General features: G+C 39.5%; 3 long non-coding RNA genes across 5 annotated transcripts; 1 reads left to right on the plus strand and 2 right to left on the minus strand.

Annotated features, from left to right (window-relative positions):
• Positions 1-3,104: 3,104 nt before the first annotated feature.
• On the minus strand, positions 3,105-7,205 carry LOC118913063 (uncharacterized). The gene is made up of 2 exons (XR_005025065.2): positions 6,987-7,205; positions 3,105-4,791 (listed from the first exon to the last, which is right to left on the minus strand). It is a non-coding gene; the product is annotated as an uncharacterized LOC118913063 (long non-coding RNA).
• On the plus strand, positions 6,842-26,174 carry LOC118913064 (uncharacterized). 2 transcript variants are annotated; one of them, XR_008992717.1, is made up of 3 exons: positions 6,842-6,933; positions 9,872-10,063; positions 24,872-26,174. It is a non-coding gene; the product is annotated as an uncharacterized LOC118913064 (long non-coding RNA). The 2 variants fall into 2 exon arrangements; XR_005025066.2 differs by lacking the exon at positions 6,842-6,933 and adding an exon at positions 7,358-7,966.
• LOC118913065 (uncharacterized) lies at positions 18,957-26,654 on the minus strand. Of its 2 annotated transcripts, XR_005025067.2 has the most exons (4): positions 26,558-26,654; positions 22,745-22,935; positions 21,285-21,433; positions 18,957-20,591 (listed from the first exon to the last, which is right to left on the minus strand). It is a non-coding gene; the product is annotated as an uncharacterized LOC118913065 (long non-coding RNA). The 2 variants fall into 2 exon arrangements; XR_008992718.1 differs by lacking the exon at positions 18,957-20,591 and having other exon boundaries at positions 20,744-21,433.
• Positions 26,655-26,912: the final 258 nt, after the last annotated feature.

A 26,912-nucleotide genomic window follows, 5' to 3' on the forward strand; every position in this document is an offset into this window, starting at 1 on the left:
TTTATTAAGGATGTATTATTTTCAGAGTATTTTGCTAGGTCTGATTTACAAAAAAACAATAATGTGGAAGTGCTCTTCCTCTTTGATGAGTTTGAAAATCAATTTTGGAGAAAGAAATGTATTCATACTAAAAATTAAATAATAGTACATAAGTTCAGTAACAGTGGAAGACAGCAAAATTTGAGAGGCCACAAGTCAGTGAAAGGTGAAGTGATAATGGTAGAAAACAAGTAGGGACTAGCTTAATAACAAGGCAATTGACTCATTTTTTAAAAATGGGCAAAAGACTTGAATAGATGTTTCGACAATGAAGATACACTAATGGCTCATAAGCACAAGAAAAGATGATCTACTTCAGTCATTAGGGACATCCAAATCAAAACTGCAGTGATTATCAGTATAGACCACTAGGATGGCTAATATAAAAAGACAGACAATATGAAGTGTTAGCAAGGATGTTGAGAAACTGGAAACCCCATACAGGGCTGATGGAAATACAAAATGATATAGCCACTGTGCATAACAGATTGGCAGTTTCTTTAGAAGTTAAACACAAATTTACCATAAAACCCAGTCCTAGGAATCTACTCAAGAGAAATGAAAACATATGTCCAAACGACAAGTATATGAATTTCATAGCAACATTTTCCATAATAGACAAACCCTTAAAATAACCCAAATGCCCATTAGTTGATGAACAAAATGTGGTATGAAACTCAATGAATACTACTCAGCAATGAAAAGGAAGCAAGTGCTAATACATGTTAAAACATGGACACATTTCAATTCAAAAACATGCTAGATTAAAGCAGCCAGATGCAAGACTATGTTTGTATGACTCCCCTTATATGAAATGTCCAGAAAAGGCAAATTTAGAGACAGCAAACACATCAGCAATTTCTTGGCAGTTGGAAGTGAGAAAAGGGACTGACTGCAAATGGTCATGAGAGAACTTTTTGGAGTCATGGAAATGTTCTAAAACTGGATTCTCGTGATGGTCACACAACTGAATACATTTATTTAAAAAATCAGTAAGTTGTATACTTATAATGAATAGACTTTGGGGTATGTAAATTATGTTTCAATAAAGCTGTTAAAGAAAACAGCCGCAAGTGTCATATGTTTTCATGGGAGCAAGTTGAAGTGGCCATCTGAACTATCTTTACTGCAATGCTGAAATGCAATTCAAATATGTATCTGGATCAATAGCTGTGAATAGTTCTTCCCGGTTTGCAATGTCCCTTACAATTTTTAAATTTTGCTTTTCATGGCAAGCCTGTGAGGCAGGTGAAGAAGTATTATATAATATACAACAAGTCCTTTTCTTTTTTCTTTCAGCTTTGCTCTGAGGAAACCTTGAATGCTGTATAGACCATATACAGGCAGACCTCATTTTATTGCACTTCACTTTATTGTGCCTCAGAGAGAGTACATTTTTTACAACTTGAAGGTTTGTGGCAACCCAGTGTCACGCAAGGCTGTTGGCACTGTTTTTCCAACATTTTCTCACTTTGCATCCATGTCACATTTTGGTAGTTGTTGTATTTCAAACTTTTTCATTATATTGTATTTGTTATGGTGATCCATGATCACTGATTACAACTTGCTGATGGCTAAGATGATGGTTAGCACTTTCTAGCAATAAAGTAGTTTTTTTAAAGTAAGGTCTGTACTTTTTTTAGACATAATGCTGTATTGCACACTTAATAGACCATAGTGTAGTGTAAACACCTAACATTTTTTTGCACTTGGAAACAACCCAAAAATTCATTTGACTCTTTATTGTGACATTCACTTTACTGCCGTGGGTGTGGAGCTGAACCTGCAATAGCTCTGAGGTCTGCCTGTAATTTGAAAATCAAAGTCATCCTGGATGACATAATCTGAATAAACTGGATAACAAATATTATCATTTCTCCAAGTACCCCAGATGCTCTTCAAAAACGAGTATCTTACCTGTTGAGGTAAAACCCCCACCTGGAGACTCATTTCAGGACCCAGCTAACAGTCTTGGCTGAGTGACCTCATTGCAGGCCTGCCCCCTTGTCTGGCTGCCTCACTGAAGCTACACTGGCTATTCATTCTAAAGCATTTGCATTTACAAATATTGAAATGCATGTAATATAATTGTATATCCAATTAGGCACACAATGACTAACATTACAGGAGCTAATATTCCCCAGCAGGAACATAGCTGCCAAAAATCCAAAAATGGGAACTAGTGTATTAATTTGGTTCACAGCAAATCCTTCCCTAGTATGTCTCTTGAAAGCTCAAAAGGGACTTAAAACAAAAATTCCAACTTAGCCTGGAGCAGAAAATGACATGTTTAAATAAATGTGACTTAAAAAATCAAGTGTCCAATTATGGAATTTCAAAATGTATGTGGCATATGCACAAATACTCTTCAGACTACTTAAAAACAATATGAATCTCCCTTATTTTGATAATATGTATGCAAGACAGGCCAAAATCACAGTCCTTTGCATCCAGCCCAAGATTTAATGCTCTGGGCATATGCGGAGGTCAGTGTCTGGGATAATCTCTCCCCATTTTCTGCTCAAGGAGTTAGCTGTGAAAGGAGCTCTCAAAGGTAGAAAAGGGCCAGACTCTTCTACACTGAAGACTCAGCCTTCCCATCTCACCTCGTATCTGACAACTTGTCTCCATATGTGCTTATGTGACCTCTGCTTTCTAAAGAAGGCATGGATATTCTGTGTCCCTCCATGACTTCCTGAAATCCTTTTGTGGATAACACCTGTTGTTGAAGGATGCTTCCGTGATCTCCCATCTAACACAGCTATGCTGCTTGACTATTACTGAAATGTGAACCAGGCTGGAATTGTCTGAGCAAATACACAGACATTAACTGGTTTCAGTCAATAGTTAACTGTGATATTTTCAAGTTGTAAAATTTTCCTATTAATTTATACAAGGCAATACGCAGACTAGTGGAAAAAGTATGAGACTCGGGTGCAGGAGAATTGTGTTCCTATCTGGAAGCTGCCTTTGTAGTGTTGGCAAAGGCCCTCAATTTCCAGGATCTCAGTGTTCACAATGGAAATAATCAGGGTTTTTGGATGAAATAATCTTTAAAGTCCAAATCATGATCTGACAGTCATTTATTGAGATGTTGCTGTTATTCTAATTTATGCAAGTAATTTCATCCAGGTCACATACATTTTGGCGTAACATGCTCTCTGACCTTTTCTGTACTGTTAGGATTTTTAAAAACTTAGAATTTGAAATTCATAGACACAGAATCCATTTGTACTATCATAAAATGCCACAAAAGTTGCAGCTTGAGAGTATGAATGACAGAGATAGGAACCAGATAGTAATTGAATATTTCAGAAACATATACATACATACACGCAGTTGCCAGGAAGAGGGGTGTCATCGAAACAGTGCCTTTTATTTATTTTTTAATATGTCTTACAATAGTGCACTGGCTTCCACACTTCCTAGAATCCAGCATTCCTCAAAGGTGCTCGCGTGGCCCTGTGGAGGGTTAAAGGACTAACATCTGTTCCTCCACTGTCCCCAGTACCTTTGTTTTTATGCTTTATTTATTTGCCTCCTACTTAGTATTTTATTTGGAAAAGAGTTCTTGGATAAATGCAGTCTGAAAACTACTGCATTATGTAATGTAAAAGATTTTGCTTAAGTGTTGCACTTAAAAAAGCATTTTATGATTATATGTACCACTTAAAAATGTAAGTCATCTTACAAGTTGTTCCAGCAGAAACTAATGGTTAGAAAATAATTTTTCATTTACAGTTTTAGTCTTTCCTAACATTATAAATGACATACTATATTTAATTTTAGAGTTTCTGTACAAATCACCAAATACTTTAATAACTATACAAATATTAATATTTGATACAAGGGATCTCCAAAATTACAGCATAATCATAACTCTGAACTGATACACTACTAAATGGGAAAATCCTGTTTGGACAGTTGTAAAGGAAGGGATTGTTTAATGCAACAAGTTTGCTAGTCTTGTCATCACAAGACTGATAGATATTTGGTGCAATTTAATCTTTGCCAAAAAGAATTTTGAGAAAGGAAACAATATGTAACTTAGATTAATACCCCGTATCTCTCCTTCAGTCCAGTTCATTATCTCTTCTTTGAACAGTCCCTTGGCCTGCTGGTTATAACAAAGTTTTACACCATGATTCAAGTAATTAAGAGTTGGGCTTTCATTTTATTTTTTTAAGGACACATTTCAATGTTGATTTGTATGGCTGTAAGCAAAAGACTACCCAGTCTTGAATATCACTGCTTTCTAAATGGGTTGAGAGCGTACCAAGAGAGCAAAAACAAAACATAATCTTTGGGTCATTTTCCCCGTGACTTTCACCACTATTTCCCACTCAGCTAGGTTCTCTGCTACCGAGAGACTTTGTGAAATAAAGTATAAATTATTTCAGCCAGAGGATTTTCTCATTTCAGTTCCTTGAAAGTCTGTGTTTTTCTCATAACAGATGGATTTAGATTCCTCTGTAAAATGCTTTGGGGACCACTGCGATATAAAAATGACCACTATATTGGAATAAAGTAGAAAGGAGACCGTTCCTCCAAGCAGAACACCCTGCAGTAAATAACAGGAGGTGGAGAAGCAGCTGGTGTCAGTGTGAAGATCACCGGAGAACGTCCTGGAGAGTCATGAGGAATGGAGTCATTGCTCAGCTTTTTTCAAACCCCATGTTGCTGACAGCATGATATTCTCATCAATTTGGGCTTGTATATCTTGTGGGTCTGGCTTGCAGGAGGTTTAGATCACTGCATAAAGCAGAGTAAGAAAGATCTCTTTTATCTTTGATAAGTGGTTCACTTTCTCTTTTTGTTTTCCTCCGGCAAGACGCCCTGTTTTTTCTCAGTTCCACTCTATTCAACAGACAGGCATCAGTAAAAATCAACAAGCTCATTCCACAGGGGGTTGACCACAGTTCTCACTTCCACCTACTTTGGTCATTGTTATTGTCTGGAACCTGATTTGAATAGGCAGATCATCCAGAACAGGATTTTGGTGTGTTGTGGGGCCATCCCAGGGGTTTGGAATAAGGCCACCTTAAGCCACCTTCCTTCTGTTGCCCTAAGTTCCCTTCCTGTCTCAACATACATCCATAGCCCAGGAGTTCTCCCTGGGGAAACAGCACAACCTGGAAAATCACACCAAATGGCATCTCTGCAGCCGGGATTCAAAAGCCTATTAGTTGCTGCAGCCGCAAGAGATTTGCAGGTAGACAGATGCAGGGGAAAAAAACAGGAATTGCTGACTATCCCTCACACTATAATTTTTAAAAGAATCTTAGAAAGATGTAACTATTTTGCTAGAAATGTAAAAACATGAGAGTCAGGACAAAATACGATTCCACATAAAGATAAGGGAAACAGAACAGTAAGAGTTTATTACTGGCTTTAGAGTCAACTTAGATTTGTGCAGGATGTTCATTTTGACTATATCACTTTAACCTAAAGATTCAAGTAGGTGGTAGAGCACTGAAGCATTATTTCTAAGCTGAAGCATTAGCTAGCTAGGCTTCTAAAGAGGACAGGGGTGGAGGGAAGGCAGTGGAGGGAGGGAAGAGGTACCTTAAGCCCGCAGCCCAGAATTCATAGTAACCCCTCTCATCATTCACGTTCCAGCCAGGAATACTTGGCAGGGACAAGCTTTGTGTTCTGCAACTTGCATAACAAAGGCAGGTCGACCCAAGTAGTTCTGGTGGCAAAGCTTGTAGGATTGCTCCAGAAAGACTCTGGCACAAACTGCAAAGGAGGAGAAAGTTCCACAAACAACCTCCAGATCCCTCCACCCAGGTCTTGTTACACCTGGTTTCTCAAGAGCAGATTGCTTAGCCAACCTTCATAATCCCAGAGGAACGCCAGGGTAAGAGGCTGGATTCCAACTACCTTTGCCCTAATTTATTGAGGGCTTTAAAAGTAGAAAATAAAACTTTGAACTCAACTCATCTGAAGCTTTACGATTCAGGTGTACTACTTGCCTTCAGGAGCACCAAAGATCACTGACGTTAAAGTCACAAAAATTCTGTGAGCTGCAAAAGAGAAAAGCATGTCCGGACCCAACCCAGCTGGTTCTTGTACCACAGTTAACTTGACAGGAGGAACACAAGTCCCAGCTGTGCCGTGGTCCTCTTCCGCTGGATAGGATTTCCCCTGCTTACAGCCCTTTTAATCCTCCCTCCTGTCCATACTTCCAGAGTCTAGAAAAAAGTGACCATGGGGAGAAGGGAACAGAAAGAAGAGGCAGAGAATAGTAGGAAAAGGAAGAAATGAAAATGGCTCACGAGAAACAGTTGGACAGAAAATTAGTAAGTCAAGGGTGAAGTTACTTCTAATTTACGTGGTACTGAAACTTGGAGTTTAAATGGCTAGTCCTCCAAGGAGCTAGTCTGTAAGACTATACAAAAGCACAGCCCACTAAACCCTTTTTCGTATCTTCCTAGGCAGATATCAACAGCAAACCCATTCCCCTGTGTGTTAATTTTTGTGGAAGTGCCCAGATGGTGCATTTTGTCATAGTAGGTGATGAATTTAATTCCGAACTAAGACCCCACTATGATCCAACAGAAAGCAATTTAATAAAATGCAGAAAAAGTTCACGTTTTAAGTAGCCCTTTTAGTTACGGGAAAAGCCAGGCCCAAAATGAAGGAGTGATTTTTGGCCTCGCCAAAGGTGAAGTGGACCCCTCTCGCTGGCCGTGGGAAGTCGAAGCTTCCAGACTTTTCCAGGGGCTGACCTCTCCCATCTCCCGTGGGAGGGCCTGTAGCAAGGGCGGCCTTCAGAGGATGATTCCTTCCTGCTGAATTCGGCTACTAAGCACTTTGCTTGGAAAGGAGGGGCGTCTATTAGCAATTCCTACCGTCCCGGTGTGTGAGTGTGTTTGTTGTGCGTATCAGAAGGTGAGTGCGTGTGTGTTGGGGTGGGTGGGGCAGGGTTTGGGGTTGGGAATTACCTAGGTTCCTTAGAGGTCCTTATTAGCAATGCAGAAACCGTGCACATGTCTGCAGGCCCTCGGCCGTGCCGGGCAGACGCCGGGCTGCTTTCACAGGTTCATGCCGAGTATCGGCCGGCCCTCCTCTGCCAAACCCGTCGGTAGGCGGGCACCAGAAACGGTTTCACTCCCGGTGGCACCTCCTCGGTCCAGGGTGCGGTGTCGGGTGGCAGGGCCCAGGCGCACCGCAGGGACCCGCCCACCGACCCGCAGCCCCGCCCTCCAAGCCCCTCCCGAGCCTGCAGCCCCGCCCCTCCCCGCCCCCTCTAGGCCCGCAGACTCGCCCCGCCCCCTCCGGCCGCTCCCCACCAGGGAAGCGTCTAGAACGCTGGCGTTGGCTGGTGAACGCAGGACTGTGTCTTCCCCGGGTGCGCGATGTAAACAAACTATTGTCAGTCTAGCCGCGTCTGTGAGTTCCAGGAACGCCATGGTGGACTCTGGTAAAAGGGAAGTCTTTTTTGCTGTGGGCACAGTCATCCGTCCACTTACCTCTTTATTAATTCCTGGGTTTGTAACCTTTACCATCTTTACCCTTGAGTTTCTCCCTTCAATCCAACTTTCTGATGCTCTTTTCTGCCCTTGTAACCCCACATTTCCCACATGCTCCAATTGCTGAGATCATGTAGTTCGGAGGTAGGAATTCCCAGTGTTTTAAACGAGTGCTTTAACCCAAAGACTGTGGTGGATGGGTAATAGAAAAAGATAAAAACTTCCACCCATTTTTCAGCCTTCAAGGCAGAATGTGGATTCCTTCAAATCACCTGCCTTTGATTCTGGCTGCGCTGGGTCCTCACCCCTGGGCGTAGCCGCTTGGGACAGGTCGCCCCTTAGTTTCTGCTGGAGGAGACAGCCGTATTTCACCCGGAATAAAGTGATTTATTTGCACAATTTAAATAGTGTTTTGGAGCTCTGAGGAATGCAAAATGCAGCATGACTTGAAGGTACAGTATACTTAAGGGAAAATGTGGAATGCACCAAATGTTTTATTTTCCTGCTTTTAAAGCTCGTTTAAATCTGCCTCACTGATGAAACTGTTTAACCACGTGCAAATGTGTAATTCTGCCCTCTGACAAAGTCGACCAGGACTGGGAGGAGCAGCCTTGCCAGGGCTGGGAGCATGGCTTAGTCACCCACGGGCTGCTCTGAGCCATTTCCCCCTAAAGTTAGAATATGCTGGAAGAATAAAATGACTACAACTTCTTAGTGCTTTTCTTTACCCCCTTTTAAAAATACATTTTAGGGGGACGGCATATGTTTTAATTTTCCCCCAGTGGATATAGTTTGGGTTCCAAACAAAATTGGATAGTAATTGTAATCAAATACTCTTATTAAAAATAATTTCGGTTTTTGCTGAAATTAAGTGTTCTGCATTGGAAATCTTGTTTTTAGCAAAAATAAAGATGTAAAAATATTTTTTAAAGTAAGACCAAAAGTCCATGACTGCACCCCCAAGGAATTATATTTGTAGAGATAACCTTAATTTAAAATTTTCATCTCATTATATGAGTACTATTTTATTGTGAAACATTTCAGACTCCCTCCTACACACACACACACACACACACACACACACACACACACACACACGCAGAAAATTATATAACAAACATCTGTACTTCAGCTCTCAGTCCAAGACATAAAGCGCTACAGGTACACTTGATGTCCCCACCCCCACCCTATGTGTCCGCCTTCCGAATCTCATTTCCCTTCCTCACATTCCACAGATAACCTTTACCCTGCATTTGGTGCATTCCCATGCATTAAAAATATTTTTTCCTACATATGTACATGCACATAAACAATACATCATATAGTGTTATTTTACATGTTTTTAATCTTCAAACAGAACCATAGGGCACCTACATTTCTGCAATTTTCAGATCCATCACTCCACACATTATGTTTGTGTGATATACCCACCTTGATTACAGTAACTCTGCGTCCTTCCTGTTAACTGCTACCTGGATATCCACTGTGTAGTTATCCATGCTCCTGTGGTGGATGGATGTAGGTTATTTCTAGTTTTTCTCTATTATAAGCAATGTCGCTAGATGGTTATGTATACATCTCATTGGCAAACGTGGATCTCACCCAGGAGTGGAGAATGTTTCTGGATTATAAATATCTAATAAAATCTTCGACTTTATTAGATGCTGCCTGATTGCTTTCCAGAGTCATCAGTTTTGCATTTTCACTTTAGAAATATAAGACAATGCAGATTACAGTTGAAAAAAAAAGAAGGAAAAATCATTCCCCATCTTTCCGTCCAAAGAAGCCCACTTTTAATTTTAAAAATGTTTTTGTGTATGTGTAAACTTCCAGGTTTATTCTTCTGGGTTTATTTCATTATATGTATTTATATATGTGTACATATACATACAAGTTTATATGTCTGTATATATTTTTATATTTAAAGTTTGGGAATCCTGTATTTAAAATTAACATTATGTAGTGAGCATTTTACCATGACACTAAATATTCATTTTAAAACACAATTTTAATGGCCACAAGTTAGTTCATTGTAGGAAGAATTATTTGGTTTATATAACTATTCACCTGTTTAAGCATGTAGGTTGTCTTTCTTGCTCTTGCAGGAAGCACTGTGATGAAGTACAAAGTGGTTAAACCGAAAACCTTTCTTCCATTTGTTTTCTTCATGGTAATTTTAGTGACTTACTGTGTCTTCTTATTGCTGTAGCAGCTAAAATCTTTGGGGGTAAAATAAAAGCTTTAATTTATTTTAACTCTTTTTATTTTCTTCATGTTAATGCATCTTATTTCCTTCCCTGGCTGTATAGCAGTTTAGTATAGAACTGCAATAACAGTTTAGATCCATTCTACAATAGATGGACATCTGGGTTGTCTGAAGTTTTTGCTGTTTATCAGAGCTGCTTTGTGACTCGGATGGTTAGTAGAAGAACTTCCTTTCCACTCTAGCTCTTGCAGCTCTGACCGCTAGCGGCCATTTATGTGACTGAACAAGTTGCTTCACTTACCGAGTCTCAGTTTACATCATCTGCAAAATGGAGCCAACAAAGGTAATTATTAACCTTTGCTGAAGGCTTCTGACAAAGCAGTGACTGCTCTGTTAACCTCATTTAATGCTTACATCTCAAGCAAGTTCGTACCACCATTACTCCCACTTCACAGGTCATTAAACTGAGGTAGAGAAAGCTTAATAAATTACCCAGATTACAATCATTAAGTGGCAGAGCCCTGATTCAAATTTGCAGATTCTGCCCCCAGAGCCTGCGCCTGCTTTTTAAAAGACATTTTGTCATATTTGCTCTCTCCCTCTCTCTCTGCACATCTTTTTTGCTAAACCATTTTAAAGTTGTAGACATCTTAACATTTAACTTCTAAACACTTCAGAATTACCACACTTAAGAATATTAACACAAATTTACTACCACCTAGCATACAGTCGACCCTTGAACAACTAGGGGATTAGGGACACTGACCTCTGCACAGTTAAAAATCAATGTATAATTTCGACTCCTCCAAAACTTTACTAATAATCTACTGTTGACTGGAGGCCTCACTGATAGCGTGAATAATTAATTAACACATAATTTGTTTGTTATATGTATTTTATACTGTATTCTTTCAGTAAAGTAAGCTAGAGAAAAGTGTGTTTTCAAATTGTCACAAATCTCCAAAAAGTTTTCCAGTATATTTATCAAAAAAAGTCCACATGTAAGTGGACCCAAGCAATTCAAATCTGTGTTGTTCAAGGATCAACTGTATATGTAATATGCTTAGGAAAAGGAGCAGGGATATACAGTATGCACATAAATTTTACTAAATACAAATTGTTTTTCAAAGTCTTTACCCATTTGGATACCCCCATGCACACCGATTTGTACGGGGGTTTCTGTAGTTGTATAGTCCCATCAATGCTTAGTATTGGCAGAGCACAAAATTTTTTCTATTCTGAAGGTGTGGAAATGGTGTCTCATTGTGGTTTTTATTTATGTTATCCTTTGTTACCCCTCTTATGTGAAATGCTAGTTCATTTCTTTTACCCATTTAAAAAACTGGTTTGTTTTGTCTTAAAAACTTTTTAAGATGGAAACTGGCATGACAAATTCTGATTGTAACCTCTAATTACTCAGTGGCTTGGTATCACAAATACATGGTCCACGGAAAATGAAGGTGAAAATAGAGGAATGCTTTCCTAGAAGTGAATTTGGATTTCAGTGGTAGAAATGAAGCATACAGCTTCATGCCAAAGAGCAAAATACACCAATACTTACAACATTTCCCAAGATAAGTAACAGAAATAGCAGCAGTGCTATATTTAAGTAAGAGAGATTAGTTGAATTCCGTGTCCTATTTTCCACCTGTCCTATTTCCAGGCAGTGGAATCTAAGTTCTGAGGATGGTCGGAGGAGCGAGCTCTGTGGACCTCTGCCTTTGTACCTGTCCTTTAGACAGTGAGTGGACTTCAGTCATTAGGCTTCAAGTCACTCCATTTTCACCAGCACTAAGCACGGAAAATCAATAGTAGGATCATTTAATAATGCTCCAAAGACTTGAAAAGAGCCTCTTAAGAGAGGTTTAAACCAAAATAAAGGAACTTCAGAGTAAGGTGTTCCCCCGTATGTTGTTATTTTCCTTAGATTTAAAGAGAACTGTTGGTAGCTATGTATCTTGTTGCTAGAATGGAATTCGGCCTAGGCTGTTAATCCAGATTTTTCAGATAGGACAGACGATAAGGTGTATTGGCTTATTCATGGGGTGGTATAAGAAAATTTGAAAAGAAAATAAAGTGTGATTAATGACTTTTCAGTACACAAACGTTAAGATTTGTACTTTAAAGTACAAATCACTTTGCAGTGATTTATAGCATTTTCTGTTCCTTATCTAAATGTATGTGGAAAAGAACAATTTTATAGGTGGAGTAAAATGTACTGTTTACTACACTGTAGCTCATTATATTCAAGTTTTAGATGCTCTAAGATTGTAAATGCAAGATATTTGGAAATACATTATTGTGTTTCATTGCTATTGAATCCATTCAGATAATAAGTTTATTTTAAAAATGACTTTACACTGTACCTTGATTGGGGTGGGTGTTTAGCTTCATCAGAATGAATACAATTGTATATTTAAAATATACGCATTTAATAACATGTAAATTATGCCTCAATAAAAAAAGAGAATTGTGGGGGAAATGACATTTCAGAATCACACTTCTGGCTGGAGTGGCAGAGAATATTATCTTGTAGTCCTACAAGTATTCAGGGTACCTTCCTGGAGTCAGTGAAGGGTCTGTTGGTCTAGCCCAGAATATCAGGTCTGATGGTCTTGGTGTCTGGGTGAAAATCTTTGTCATCAGTTGGAGAAAAGACAAAAGACAGGGCTGTATTTTCAGCTGCCATAAACTTAACAATAAAAGCCATGAATAAAATTCCCCACTGATAGATCCCCATGGCCAGCTTGAATTGGAAAAGATGTAATTACACCCCACTTTCTCTTGACTCTGGCCAAGGTAAGGGAGGAAACTACGTGGAAAACTGAAATTGCATTTGAAATTGATTCCTATTCTCTGCTTCCAACCCTTTGCCTTGGTGAGAAACAGGGAACAAGTAGGTAAAAGCAGGGGAGTGGTGTACACAGTTTTACATGTGCTCCCCTCTCCTGCACAGCGCCTCTACCCATCCCCGTCCTTCCCCTCCTCTCTCCTCTCTACCTGCTCCTTCTCATCTTCCTCTTCAGAATTATGGGGAGCGGCTGTGGGTGGGGGCCCCTCCTCAGCGTGAGGCTTTTGGAGTTGGCATCCTGAGGGGGCTTTTGCCACTTGCAGATTTTCACCCCAGTATTTACACACCAGCATGTTGGAGAACCAGTCTACTCTTTGCCTTGAGAAAGAGATTTTATTAGTGAAATTATTCATATTTGTAAACATTTTGAGGAAACAAACATCTTCTAAAATACATATGCTAAATACATATACTGACATATTCTAAAATACCTACACTAATGCCTATCAGCTGTTAAAAAATCCTTTGAGATGCATAATCCTTCCTTCACACTAATACCAATTTTTTTTTTCAAATTAAATCCATTTTCTCTTCCAGCAAATCTCTGCAGTTAGGATGCTAATGCCAATGCTAGTAACTAAAGACAAACTGTGAAGTCATCATAATAGGTCTTATTTCCTATGTATTCGTGCTGTATCTGTTTCTCTCTACTTTTTCATTTGTTGATGGGGAAGTTTTTTGTGTTGCCTATTTGTGTAGCACTGTCCCTGGATTGAGTGGTGCATCATTTTTCTTCCTTTCTTTTATGGGAAAAAACATGTGAAAATACATTGAAGCCCCTTTATACCTGTTTTTAGGTTCCTCCCTTCCCTTCTAGAAGTAACCATGTTCTGAAATTGGTGACTGTCTTTCCTATCTTGTTTTTATATTTTTCTTCATATATCTACCATTAAAAATATTTTATATTAACATTTAAAATATACATTTATTTCCTACATATGTATCACCTAACATTATGATTTTAGATTTTCTATTTAGAACTTAAATTTTTTATTTTTTATTTTTTCCCCATCCCCCTTCATTTCCTGCCTTTTATTGGATTGTCAGTATCTCCGGTTCTTTTCTTCCTTTTAACTTCCCTCTTTTGGCTTGGAAATTATATTCCTGTTCTTTTTTTTATTTATTAAAAATTCTCAGCAGAATGTAATATCTCTGTTTGCCTCAGAACTAATATAGGACCTTAGGACCCTAAAACTCAGATTTTCTTCTGCAATGTTCCATGTTTTCATGGACTGTTATCTTAGTGTTACCTTATTTTTCGAGTCCTTCCAAATTGTTCACCAGTATTTATTATTTGATAACAATAAATCATTATGTTTTTTTGACAATGTGTTTACCAATTTCTTTATTCACCCTTATGTTTTGCCCTCCACTTCTTCCTTTTAGAATCAATTGATTTTCTTTCTGAAGTAACCCCTATAATAGATCTTGTGGGCAGAATCACTGAGTGGTAAACTGTCAGTCTTTGTTCATTTGAGATGTCTATTTCATTCTTAGTCTGGAATAAAAATGTAGCTAGGTATAGAATTCTAGAATGAGAATTATTTTCTTTCAGCAGCATAAAGATGCCATTCATTTCACAGATGTGTATGGTGTCCGATGACAGGTTTGTTGATGGTCTAATTGGATATTGTTTTGCTTTTGTTCTCATTTTTAGAACATCTGCTTTGGTTGCTTTTAGGATTTTTCTCCTATTCATTGACATTCTGAAGTTTCGCCATACTGTATCAAATTGTGAATTTTAAAAATTACACTGCTAGAGCATTTGTATGTGTCCGAAGTCTAAAGACTGATTTATATTTTAGTTTGATTCTAGAAAATTCTCAGGTGTTATTGCTTAAATATCATCTGTTCTTCATGTTCTTTGTTCTCTGGAATTTTAGTTTGAACTTGAATTTCTGCTTCTATACTGAACCTTCTCAATCTGTTTTCCATTGCTCTTAACCAGTTTCATAGTTTCTCTGTCCTATCTTCTGAAATTTTTCCTCAAATCTTTTGGTTTATGGTTTTTTCCCTTCACTTTTGTCTTAACTATTCAGTACCTGTTCATTGATGTTTTAATTTTAGTGACTGTTTTTCACTTTTAGAGAATCAATTTGGTTCTTTTTCAAAGTTGTTTATTCCATTTTTATGTTGTGTTCTTCTTTCATATGGTTTCTATGCCTTTGCTTATATCTGGTCATAGTTATTTGGTTACAGTTATTTTATAGTCTCTTTCAGAGTGGTCTTTTATAAGCAGTTCTCTGGTTGCTGATTCCTCCCTCTCCTCTATCTGTTGACACACCTCGTGGTGGTTTATTCTTTCATAGACCTTGCAGTTTTTTACTGTGAATTCATCTGAATTTTTTTCCCTCTTACAAAATGTGAAAGTGTCCCATGGAGTGAGCGCATATTTTACTGCTAGGGCTCTGTAGGTTTCAGATGCCCTTTCTGGATTTTTAAATTTAGTTTTCAACATTGGCTTCCTGAGTCAAGCAAGTAGTAGAAGTTTAGACCCCAGATGGGTACATCAGGCCCAGAGTTTCCATTTCTCAAAGATGTTAGTCTCCTGTCCAAGTTCCCAGATATACAATATGTCATTTTTGGATGCAACCAAACTTTACTATAGTGGCCTGACTCGAAAACGTTTTATTTGTTTAACTACAAGAAAGTTGCAAGTAGGCAGAGCAAGGAAGAAATGCTGTCCTTTTCCTGAAGCTCCCTATATGTTCCTGCCCCTCCATCCTCAGGGAGTGGCTTTTATCCTTCTGCTTGTTTCCTGGTGGCAAGCTGGCTATTCCACTACCAGCCTTATGGCTGTAGTCCAGGCAGGAAGAGGAAGCAGAACGCAATAAGGAGGAAGGGATGGACACCAGGCAGGAAAAACAGTTTCGCAGAAGTCCCTAGTCCACGTCTGCTTACATCTTGTTAAGTGGAACTGTATCACAAGGTCATCCCCAGCTGCAAAGTAGGTGGGCTGCACAGCTTGGGTTTACCACCTTGCCTTTGGTGTTTCTCTTCATTTCCGCCACTTGGAGATTTCCTTTCCTCTCCTCTCCAACATGGCTGCCAAAACACATTTTTATTGACTTGAAATAATCACGGAATTTCTGTGCATTTGCATATGCTGTCGTGTTTCCTGAAAAGTCATTCATTTGCCCACAAGCTATAAGATCCATTCACTGAACAGGTACCTAGCACCTCCGTAGGGAATGGAGTTATCTATAGCGGAGCTGCTAGAACCATACCACCTTTTCCCTCTGAGTCCATTTGGAAGGTCGGAATTAGCACAGGCTCTATGTCTCCAGCCTTAAATATCCACACTGGGGGTCCTTCCCAGAGAAATATTGCACTTGGTTTAGAAAGCAATAATGAGTGTAGCTGGGAACACAGTGCTCAAAATATGTAGAAGGTAAGGCCTGACTGGCCCAGCTATTCCTTAATCTTTAATTAATTACTCTGATTATTTGTCCCACTGTCCACTTAAGCTGTTCATACCTGCTGAGCTTAGAGAGTCTCCCTGGAAAGAAAGGCTCCCATCTCCATAGCAGCCCTCACTGGTGCCAGTTTGAATTTGTGGTTTCCTTTGGCTTATCTATCAACAGGAGTCTATCTGTGTTCTTGTCTTTCATAAATTTGTCAAACTTTCTAATTGGCTGTTGGCACCTTTTCTTGTTTAAGCACTATTATGGAAGAATTCGTTTTTGCGTATCATCATTTCAGTGAGATTTAGGGAGGTAGGCTAAGTAAATGTTTATATGCATTTTGCAACCTTGAACCAGAAACTCCACTCCAGGTATGTGATCATGTATCTTACTTGCACAGCATCAGGCTTGGCACTAAGAAAGTCAAGAGAATACAGTGTAATATCTAATCCTTTTATCAGTGGAGTGCTGCTGCCGCTTGTACCAACTTGCAAGAGCTGATTGTTAGGAATTTTATGAGTTGGTTGACTTTGCTTTGGTGTCTTGAAATTGACCATGGTAGCAGTACCCCTGAAATTAACCAGTGGTATGAATCAACCCCCTTCAAACCTCAAGAGCTGGTTATTAAACATTTATCAGCACACCAACTGGTTTTTAGGGCAACTTGAGATAAGACATATACTTAAGAAAAAGTAAAAGTCCAAGTAAGATAGCTATCAAGTGCAAAGCAAAATAGTACAGATGCTCCAACTGCTAAGGAATTCAGACAGCAGAAATAATTGTTGACTGTAATAGTTGAGGAAGCTTGGCAAGGTCGCAGCAGTGCAAACAGAGCATTGCTGCTCTTGGCAGTGTAAAAGAGTGGCTCTGAAGCCAGAATCTGTATTCTAGCTCTTTTCCTTACTGCTCTGTGACCGGGGAGAATTACTAAATCTCTTTAGTATGCATAATGATAGTCAACATTTATTGAATCCTTGTTATGGGTCACTGCTAGGTGCTTTCCATAGATGAACTTAACCCTTAATTTCATCATCTGCAAAATCTTGTTTACCTCCAAGGGCTATTCTGAGTATTCAGTGAGATAATTCATGTAAAGAGCATGGCATAGTAAAATCTCCATAAGGTTAGTATTTTTACTGGCAGATTTCTTATAGAAGGCAAGCCATTTCTCCATGCAGATTTTTTCCTACAGGGCCTCAAAAGATGGGTGAGATTTGATCATGTGAAGGGACTAGGAGAGGGCATCTCAGCCACAGGGGAGGTGGGCACCAAAGCATAGAGGAAAGGCAAATCAAAGGGTGGGAGCTGGTCCTGGTGCTGGCTGGAGGGTCTGAGGGAAGCAGAATTTGTACTCTGGGAAGTACTGAAAACAATTGAATGAGTCAGATGGGAACAGACTACGGCAAGTCCTGTGTTCTAAGTAGAGAACCTTAACATTTCAAGTGGTGGGAAATAGGGAGCCATGGTAAGTTCCTGAAAGGGTAGAGAAATGTTAAAATAGGATTTTAGGGATAGGATTCTGGAGTGAAGGTGCTTATGCAAAATGAATTGGAAAGGGGGCAGACACCCTAGGCATGAGGTGGCCGAAGTGGTGAGAAAGATGAGGCAGGCCCTAGAGACAGCAAAGTAGGAATTCATACAACAAAGAATTCTGTAGAAGGACAAAATGAATCAGATTATTTTACAAATGAATAAGCTTGGTATACATAGTCAGAAGATTTGTAAGAGCAATCTGAGTGAGAAATTAAGGAAAAAAGAAGGGGAAATTCTTTCTTCATCCCCACTTCCCCTACCCCCCTCCAAACCACTCTAATTTGGAAGTAAGAGATACTGCATGTGGTTTGGGGTATTTTCTTTCAATTAGATTAAATTAATATGAATAAACGTTTTGAGCATTTGTTTAGTTTTATTACTGAATATCATGGTGTCTGTAGTTTATCCTGTTTTCTAAATACTCACAAAATGATACTAAAAGAAAGGTTTTATCATGGTTGGAGCTATAGTGTTTTTCTTAATCTCTGCAGAGGGTGGAGAGAGGGGGCAGGACATACTACTGTGGATACACAGGGTGAGTCTCTGTCAGCACGACTTGCACTTAAGAGATTGAGCCTCCTGTGGGATGCCAGGCATGGAGCACCCAGACCTTGTCTCACTCTTGTCCTTGTGCAACAGCCATCCGGGACACTGGGTGTGCACAATGCAGCACCACACCAGCCAGAGTGCTGCCTCGCCATTCTGGTAACTGGCAGGCAGAGGTTAAACCCAACGAAGATTTCTTGGTCCTCATCTCTTGAGTTCAGTGCAGCCTTGAGACTTAATCATTTCCTCTTTTTTGAAAAACACTTCCCTTTTGACTTTAAGACACCATATTCTCCTGCTTCTCTTCCCTACTCTCTGGCTAATCCTTAGTAAGAGTAGTCACCCAGAAGTTAAATTTTGGAGCTCTCAGCATTTAGTCTTAAAATCAGTCTCAATCTCTCTCTACTGTTTATGGTCTACCTAGCAAACTCACTGCTATCCACGGTTTCCATCTATATGCCAGTGATTCCTTCATTTATATTCTAACCTGACCTTTCCTTTGAGCTCCAGACCTGTAGCCCTGCCTACTCCCCATCATTTGGTTGTCTCAGAGGCGCTTCACATTCAACCTGCTCTCAAATTGCCTCATGATCTTTCCCCTCAAGCATTGTCCTCCCTGAATTTTACCCATTTCGTCGTAAGTCACCAGTGTCCATCTGAAACTTAGCCAGAAAGTTAGGTAACATCTCAATACCCCCATATCTCCATCCCCATGTACCAGAAAGATCCAGATCTACCACCAAGCCCTGGAAGTCTTACCTCCCCAGAAGCTTTTGGCTATATCAACACCTTTGTATCTCTGTGTTAACCATTGTCCAGTTTACCATCATCCTTTATTGGATTAATGTAATAACTGCTTAACTTGTTTTTCAGACTGTACATTGGTTTATTTTCACTTTACTTTCTCAACAGTAGTTAACTTTTCTCTTCAAAACACAGATTTGGTCATGTGCCCTCAAGCCCATAAAATTCTTTGTATCTGTCAGATAAGTTCAGTAATGCTATAGTAACAAACAACTCCAGAAATCCCATTAGCTTTCAACAACAGCAGTTTATTGCTCATTCACAGCATGGCTGTGCTCCATGGAAATTTCACTTTGGAATTTAAGTTGATGAAGCAGTTTCTCTGTGGAACATTGCTGGTTATGGTAGCAGTGACCGTGAATGAAGAGAAAGTATCCACATGCTGGCTCTTAAAACTCCTGCCTGGATGGGATGCATATCACTGTTGCTCACATTTTATTGTCCAAAGCAGCTCACAAAGTCCTTTCTAAGCTCAAAAGGGAGGGAGGAAAAGTCTTCCCACAGAGAGGAGTACTGAAGGAAGTGAAGCCAGAATTTTTGGGGACCAGGAATACAATTTACCACACCCTTCAGTGACTTCCTATTGTTTTGAGGATAAAGTCCAAAACCGTTACCTGGCCTGCAAGGCTCCTGCTGATGCTTTCTCAGCTGAACTCAACCAAATTTACCTCTCCCCTTCCTATCCATCTTTCTCTGAACTCTCACTACACTATCCTTTCATTTTTTGAACATGACCTTGCACCCTCTCTTTTCAGGATCCTTGAACATGCTGATCCCTCTATTCTTTTGCCTGTCTTCCTTTCCCCACTTTATTCTACTATTTCTTCATGTCTCGGCTCAATCATTACTTCCTCAGAGAAACCTTCCCTAGACTTCCAGGCTAGGCCAGGTTCCTTTGTCATATGCTTGTATATATCAGTATTCTTTTCTTTCAGAGCCTTATCTGAACTTTTAACTATCAATCCATCAGTGAGATTAGGTGATGAATGTCTGCCTTCCCTGTCTTGGCGCTGAGATCAATGAGAACAAGAACCCTGTCTGTTTTTGCTCCTCATTATATAGACAGTGCACAACACAATGCTTTAAACATAGTAGATCTTCAGTAAGAGTCTGTTGAATGAATGAAGGAAAAGGAAGTTGAAATGCCTGGAAGAACCACAGGAAGAGTTGAATATATTTGCTTGGAGAAGAGAATTTTCATGTGGAACAAGCTAAAAACCTATACATGTATGGAGGGCTTCCATGGAACAGTGGGAGTAGATTTGTTTTTTATTCCTTCCAAGGGCATGTCTAGGATCAAGGGTTAGAAGTTAGAGGTAATCAATCATATTTTGGTTCACTTTAAGAATAAGTTTTCTGATAAAGTGAGCATCAATACTAGAAATGTTATGTCCATTGTATTTGTTCAAGCAAAGACCAGATGACCAAGTGTAGAAAATGTTAATAGACATTCTCAATAGCAGCAGTGGAAGAGGGGCATATATTTGACCTTCAAACTCCAAAGTGGCGTAATTCTATTAGAAAACAGACAGTAAACAAGGAGACACAGTTGTACAAGGCATCAATTATAAGGCAATATGTGTCTGTAGAGTGGCACAACCAGTAAGTGCCATAATGATGTTTTATTCTTGGCTTGCTTTTTTAGACTTGTCACAGAGGATCTTTAGGTAGACCTACCTATCTATGCCTACATTTATAGTTGCTTAAATAAATTGATTATCGATGTGTCTCTTCTGGAGGGTCAAGGGAGTAGACAAAATAGTTTATAAACATACAGAGCCTTAGAAAACAAAAACTCCAACATTATAATGTATGTCATGTTAAATAGTGGTAAACATTTGCATAGAATATTAAGGCATAAATGATAATTCCCTTTTCTTATGCTCTAGCATATACATACATACATAGATATAGCACACATATAGTGGACTTAAAAAAAACTCCCTTCTCTTACATTTTTATCAAAGTAACAAGACACATAGCTTATTTACATGGTGAAAAACAACAGTATGAATGAGGTCTTAATACAATGTTATATAATATATTCAGTAGATGTAAATCAACATTATAATAAATGTAAGGCAACAGTTTTCAAACTATTAGTTCAGAAGGAGATTCACACTAAATTGGAGTAGTTATAGGAGTTTTCTTGAAGGAGGAACACTTAGATGAGTCCCTAAAAAATGGGGTAGATGTTTATAGATAGATGGGCAGGAAGAAATTCAGTGAATGTGACCACCTCACATTCTAGGTCTCCTGAGACAGTTTTGATTTTAAATATAACCATGGTCCTACAAGTATGTGCATAATTGCTGGAGCAGGTGTCCTGCTTTTGAGTTTGAAATCTGCTCAGTGTGGACATGAACAAGTGTGTGGGAGTGAGACAGGAGATGGCTAAGCAGTGAGTCAGGTGGATCAGTGCTTACTCGGAGCCTGAAAGGAGGGTGAGTGGAACAGCAGGTGTGCACCATCTTCCATCATCTAGTCACCAGCCATCTTGCCGTGCTCTGCTGTCCCCCGTCCCCCAGTAAACCATTATGACGTCCTGATGTCCCTGAGGGAGAAACATTTGCAACTGTTGGAAATGTGATGGAAAGAAACATGCAATCAGCACGTGCAATCAGCTGCATAGATTGTGAAACAGTAGTCGTGGCTCTGTTTGTTCCGTGATGGGATAAGAATTGCAAATCTTTTATAAGATAGAAATTCAAGCTTAAGAGAGACCCTGAGCAACATTCCCATAGTGTGCTACCAGATCACAGTTGGTAGTCCTCTCCTCTCCCCCCACCTCCTGCACCACAGTTTTTTAGCTAGTGTCTGCCCCTGGGGCATAGGGCACCAGTTTTGGAGGGCAGAGCAGTTTGGTGAAATTTAGCTCAAACACTGTAGACTTCCTGTTTTTATTTGCTATTAAAATGGCAAGGCCATAGAAATAAGGTAGAGAAAGGGAAGGTGGCACTCAGAGTAGGTAGAACTAAAAGCAAATTAGGTTTTCAATTTTTGTTGTCCCAGGCCATAAGAAAGAAAGACAAAGGAGCCTGTGGAACACATAAAATGTTAGTAACAGCAGTCCATTCAGGGGAAGAATCTCCTCAGAGCGGGAAGAGCATTTCATTGTTCTTGACTTCTCTTCAGTCTTGGGCTCAAATTTCATCATACTGGTTAGAAATTGCTGTACTTTTTATAAAACAGGAGTGTTTATGAGAAGCTACATAAAAATTTGAGTAGTAAGGCAAGATTCATTGTTTTAATGAGATTTGTCTTTTGTTGATTCTTATGTAAATCTCTTCATTTTATTATTTTCACTTAACAAGAGTCTCAAAAAATCCAAGATCTCGCATCTATGTGGTGAAATCACAAGGCTGAAGAGATGAGACTGCAGGCATGATACAAAGATACTATGCTCATTACACTAGAAAATGCCATACATTTAACTTTATTCATAAATACCAGGTTTTCTTCTCAGTAGTATGTCTAATCCCACTTAGGCCTCCCCATTAAAAATTCCTAGGATCCTGTAGTCCTCCCAAGTCTGCAGTATTATCACTACATCCATACCAGGTAAAAGATGTGTAAAAGATAACAGTAGCTTCTTTTCTTGTCTCCTTGTCACTGCTGTTCCTTTCCCTCGATGCAGCCGTTAGTGGTCTCCCAGAGCAGAGCTGAACACATGGTCATATCATTCCTTAGCGTTTAGACAGGGCCTCGGTTTCAGCCATTAACACATTCAAACACATGTCTGAAAAACCGTTAAAAACCACCTTGGCTACAGTCGTGTGTGCTCATGGAAAGTTCCACCTGTAGGGGACTGAATCTGACAGCTAATATCTTAATAGAGAGTATGCATATTAAGTGTATTTAGTTTTGTTTTTGATTTAGTACTTACCACCCCAAATGGTCTTTGAGTTGGGGAGAAAGTTAACTGCACCAAAGTAGAAGGGAGATGAGAAGCATTTGGGCTGAGATGAATGATTTTACATTCTTGGTTTCGATGGACTGCAGAAGTCAGTGATTCTCCCAGTGACTTCTCCAGTTTGGCCACAAAGCCAGATGACATTAAAAAAATATAGCACTGTGCTGGTGAAAATGATGGGCAAAATACAACTAGTGAAGACAATATTTTTACGTAAATTCACATAGCAAAATTTGGCCTAAACGAATGTTTCTGCTCCTTTTTAGAGGCATCAAAGATGGCAATGTAGGCCACACACCATAATGGACCACGAACTTCCTTCATAACTTCATTTTTAGCTTAGTTAATTAAGTCTTTGATTCAAAAATATTTATTGAGTACCTGTATTGTGCCAGATAATATTTACTGTATTACTCAATCTTCTCATTTTATAACTCATTCTTTCCTCCTCCCTTTTCTTCTTTCTCTAAAACCTCTTAAATGGTTCCTATCAGATTCGCCCTGCGTATTTGCCTTAGTTTTTCTTCATCATACAGATATGAAAATTTCCCATAAAATCTATTTTTTTCCCCCTCTTTATTCCTTATGGAAAGGAACATCCTTCAACTGGAAAAATGGAAACTATTTACCAGATTTAAGCATAAAAATAATTTTGCACATATAGAACTATGTTGTTTCTTTAGGTGTTATGATTAATGAACTTGGTCATTGTTTAGTATGTGTCCTTGCTCTTCAGGGAATTTATGTCCATTTTGAGAATTGCCTTTTTTGCATTACTTACTCAATGGACTAATAAAGACAAAGCAGCTTAGCTAAGAAGGAAATCATTTCAGCAACTCTGAAAATCTGCAAGAAAGCATGGCCAGCAGAAAGCTTTCATTCTCTGTGTTTACATTGGTACCGACCTTAACGGCATGCTGTTAACTCAACATAAAGCTATGCTTTTTAAAACAATTCTAGTTCAAGGGTATCCCGTTTATAGACAATCATGTTCAGGCCTATAAAGTATTTGCAGTAACAATCCAAACTGGCATGTAAGTTAAAGCTCACCCTGGGCAGCTCACACTTACACGATCAGCCTGGGATTTGCTCATCCCATAGCATAGGTAAGCACAACCTCATGATCAAGTGCAATTCACATCTCACAATTCTAGGAATCAATGTGCATGGATACAATGTTATATTATTATTAAATCCAATTGCTTTGCAATTAACCCAATATGACACCTATACAAATGATTCAAATAAAGCGCCTCATGTTTCACAGGAGACAATCAATAAACTGAAATCACAGCAACCGCCAGTGCCAGCAATTTGCTCGTTACTATCGCACTACATTTTCCTCAGGTCGAGGCTGCTGTCCCCCTTTATTGAATCACAGCTACCACTGTTGGCAATGCCCATGCCTCCCAAGAGCACACATTCAAACATATTTGGCCATTCCTAGCACATCTTAGCTGAGTCATGAAAAGTTACTATCAGTCTAGGATGTACTTAGTCATAAATTTTCCTTCCTGCTCCTAAAACGGAGTAGGGCTTCTTTCCCCAGGAAAGGCTCCTCAATGGTGAAAAAGAGAATAGTTGTATTTGTTGATAAATAAAATACATTCTTAGAAAAAAAAAAACCCCATCTTACTCTTCTTGCATGGTGTTTTACAATTGGCTTTCTGAAAGCAAAACCAAATCATAACAGCATCATTCCCAGTTATTATTATTATTATTGGTCATCTCCATTTTAATTAAGTAAAAGCACATCACAGTTGTAACTCTGATCTAAACCATCTGTTTGCAAAAATATTACAACCCTCTCATTGTATAACCCTCTTTTGGCAGATTTTGCCAGTGTGTGTGTCTGCCAGACAACCTGATACAGAGAATCAACTTCCAGAGAGCAGGGACTGTGTACTTCTTTCAGAGATCTCACAGAGTTGTGTGCATTCAGTGGGTGTTTGTTGACAGCCTATTTGAGTACTGCCTTAAGACCTCATAACTCCTTATTTCAAGTAGACTGAATTTGACCTTATGGAGCATTTAGGACAGTCACGGACCAAAAATGTCTTTTCCATGTCTCCCTATATATGTTTGTTTCCAAACATACAGACTAGTCAAGTCAGCATATGTTTCCATGATGCTGTTTTCATCTCCTGAAACATCACATGAAACATCATGTGTGCAAAATGCTTCTTTTTAACACACTGTGTGAATGATTGAAAACAATGATTTATTTTGTACTCTAAGCAGAGTGTGTTCTCCGTGAATCATAACAGTGACAAAAATGGTCAGTTTGAAATTTCTCCTGTTCAGGGAGGAAACCTTGGGGATGAATCATGGATTCAGTGATGAGTGTCCTGAGGAAGCTAAATTGGAAAGCTGCAGTTAAAAAAGGAGTGGAGAGTGTAGCCTTAACCGGAACGCAATGCATATAAACCCCGAGAAGGCCACAGATGCCACCTTCTGTGCTGACACTCGCACAGAAGTCTGCAGAAGAGCTCCTGGACTTCCATTCGCTGGGGAGAAGCTCTAAAAGTGGAGGAAACCAAACACAACAAGTAAAGTTCCCCATGGATTGGGAAAAGAAACAAGATTTCTCACTGGGGGAAGGGCGACATGTGGCTGCCTGAGAAGAGGAACACAACTGCGCACACTCGCTCATGTGAAAGAAATTCATTTAAGAGCAATTGGATTAGAGATGGAGATTTACATGGATGGCTTTCAAGAAGAGGAGCAGCGTAAGAGAGAGTCAAAATGTACATCAGTCATTTGCTACAAAACTGTACACAGCACTGGGGCCATACAGTAAGTGGAAAAATGGGCCACTAAATGGTAATTAAACTATGATTACAATTATGTAAAAGATGTATGGGAAAGACAAGGACTGAACAGGAAGATAGAGAAATTAACACAGTTATTGTGTTAATGGTGTAGGGATGTTATTTGTTTTGCATTGTGGAAATTTCGGGCATTTGAACAGGAAGGCAGGGCTGGGGAAAGGCTGTACAGAGCTGCTTGTAAGAGGCCATACCAGGAATTGGGTGTTTAAGCTTCACGTGCCTTGCCAGCTGTGAACTTAACCTCTGGGAGCCTCGGTGTCCTTATATAGGAAGCGGGAATAGCAGCACCTACCCTGCACCTCTGAGGTAGTGGAAGCACTTTGTAAAGCGGAAGTACCGTGGGAGATGGAGTGAGGGGTGAGGATCAGAGTGGCGTATGGACCAGAGACTTCACGTGTCTGGAGCTCAGTAAGTCACCGTGAGTCACTCATCTCAGCAGTCGCTGTGGGAGCTGGACAGCCCGGGCTGTGTCATTTAATTGCACAATGTACAAATTACAAACACTGGGCACCCCCTGGTTTGCTAACCAGGTTTTTAAGCACCATTTATAGAATAAACAATTTTCTCTTCTATTTAAAAGGATTTGAAATGCTTCCTTTATCCTATACCTGCTTTAATTCTGAATTCTACTGTTTCACTATCCTGTTTTAATTATCGTAGCTTTATAATATTTTTAAATCTGGTAGGGCAGCTTATGTGCATACATACATATTTTAAGAAGGATCTAGTGTAAAGTGGCAACTATTTAGGAGGTTAACCAAACTTGGGTCCGAGGAAGGAAAGTCCAGCCCAAGTGCACACAACGGTATAGCAGAGTCTTAGAAGAGACTTTGGAATCAAAAAAAGCTTAGTTCAAATCCTGGTTTATTGCTTACCATCTGGGAGACCCAACGTACATAACTTAATCTCTCTAAGCCTCTTTCCTCATCTGTAAATGGAGGATAATAACACTTACCTCAAAGTGCTGTGGATCAAATCAGAGCGAACGCGCACTTCCCTGGCCGGCGCCGGGCTCACAGCTGTTGCGTCCTTCCCCTCCTCTGCCTGTGCGCATCGTGGTGACGACTGGGCTTCTCTTTCTTGGGTTTTCTTGCATCTGCAAAAAAGGGAAGAAGAGCTAAGAAGTAACACCAACCTCTTTCCCACATTGTGAGGACTATATAGAGATACATGGTAACTAAAGAGTAAAGAAACAGGCATTTAAAATGTATTTGCTACTCCTGAATATGGCAAAACAGGAGATTCGGCCTGCCATATATTTCATAAAAATGCAACGTCATTACACAGCCAAGAACATGGGATGTCAAACA

This window comes from Manis pentadactyla, chromosome 12 (assembly GCF_030020395.1).
Source record: "Manis pentadactyla isolate mManPen7 chromosome 12, mManPen7.hap1, whole genome shotgun sequence".
NCBI lineage: Eukaryota > Metazoa > Chordata > Mammalia > Pholidota > Manidae > Manis > Manis pentadactyla.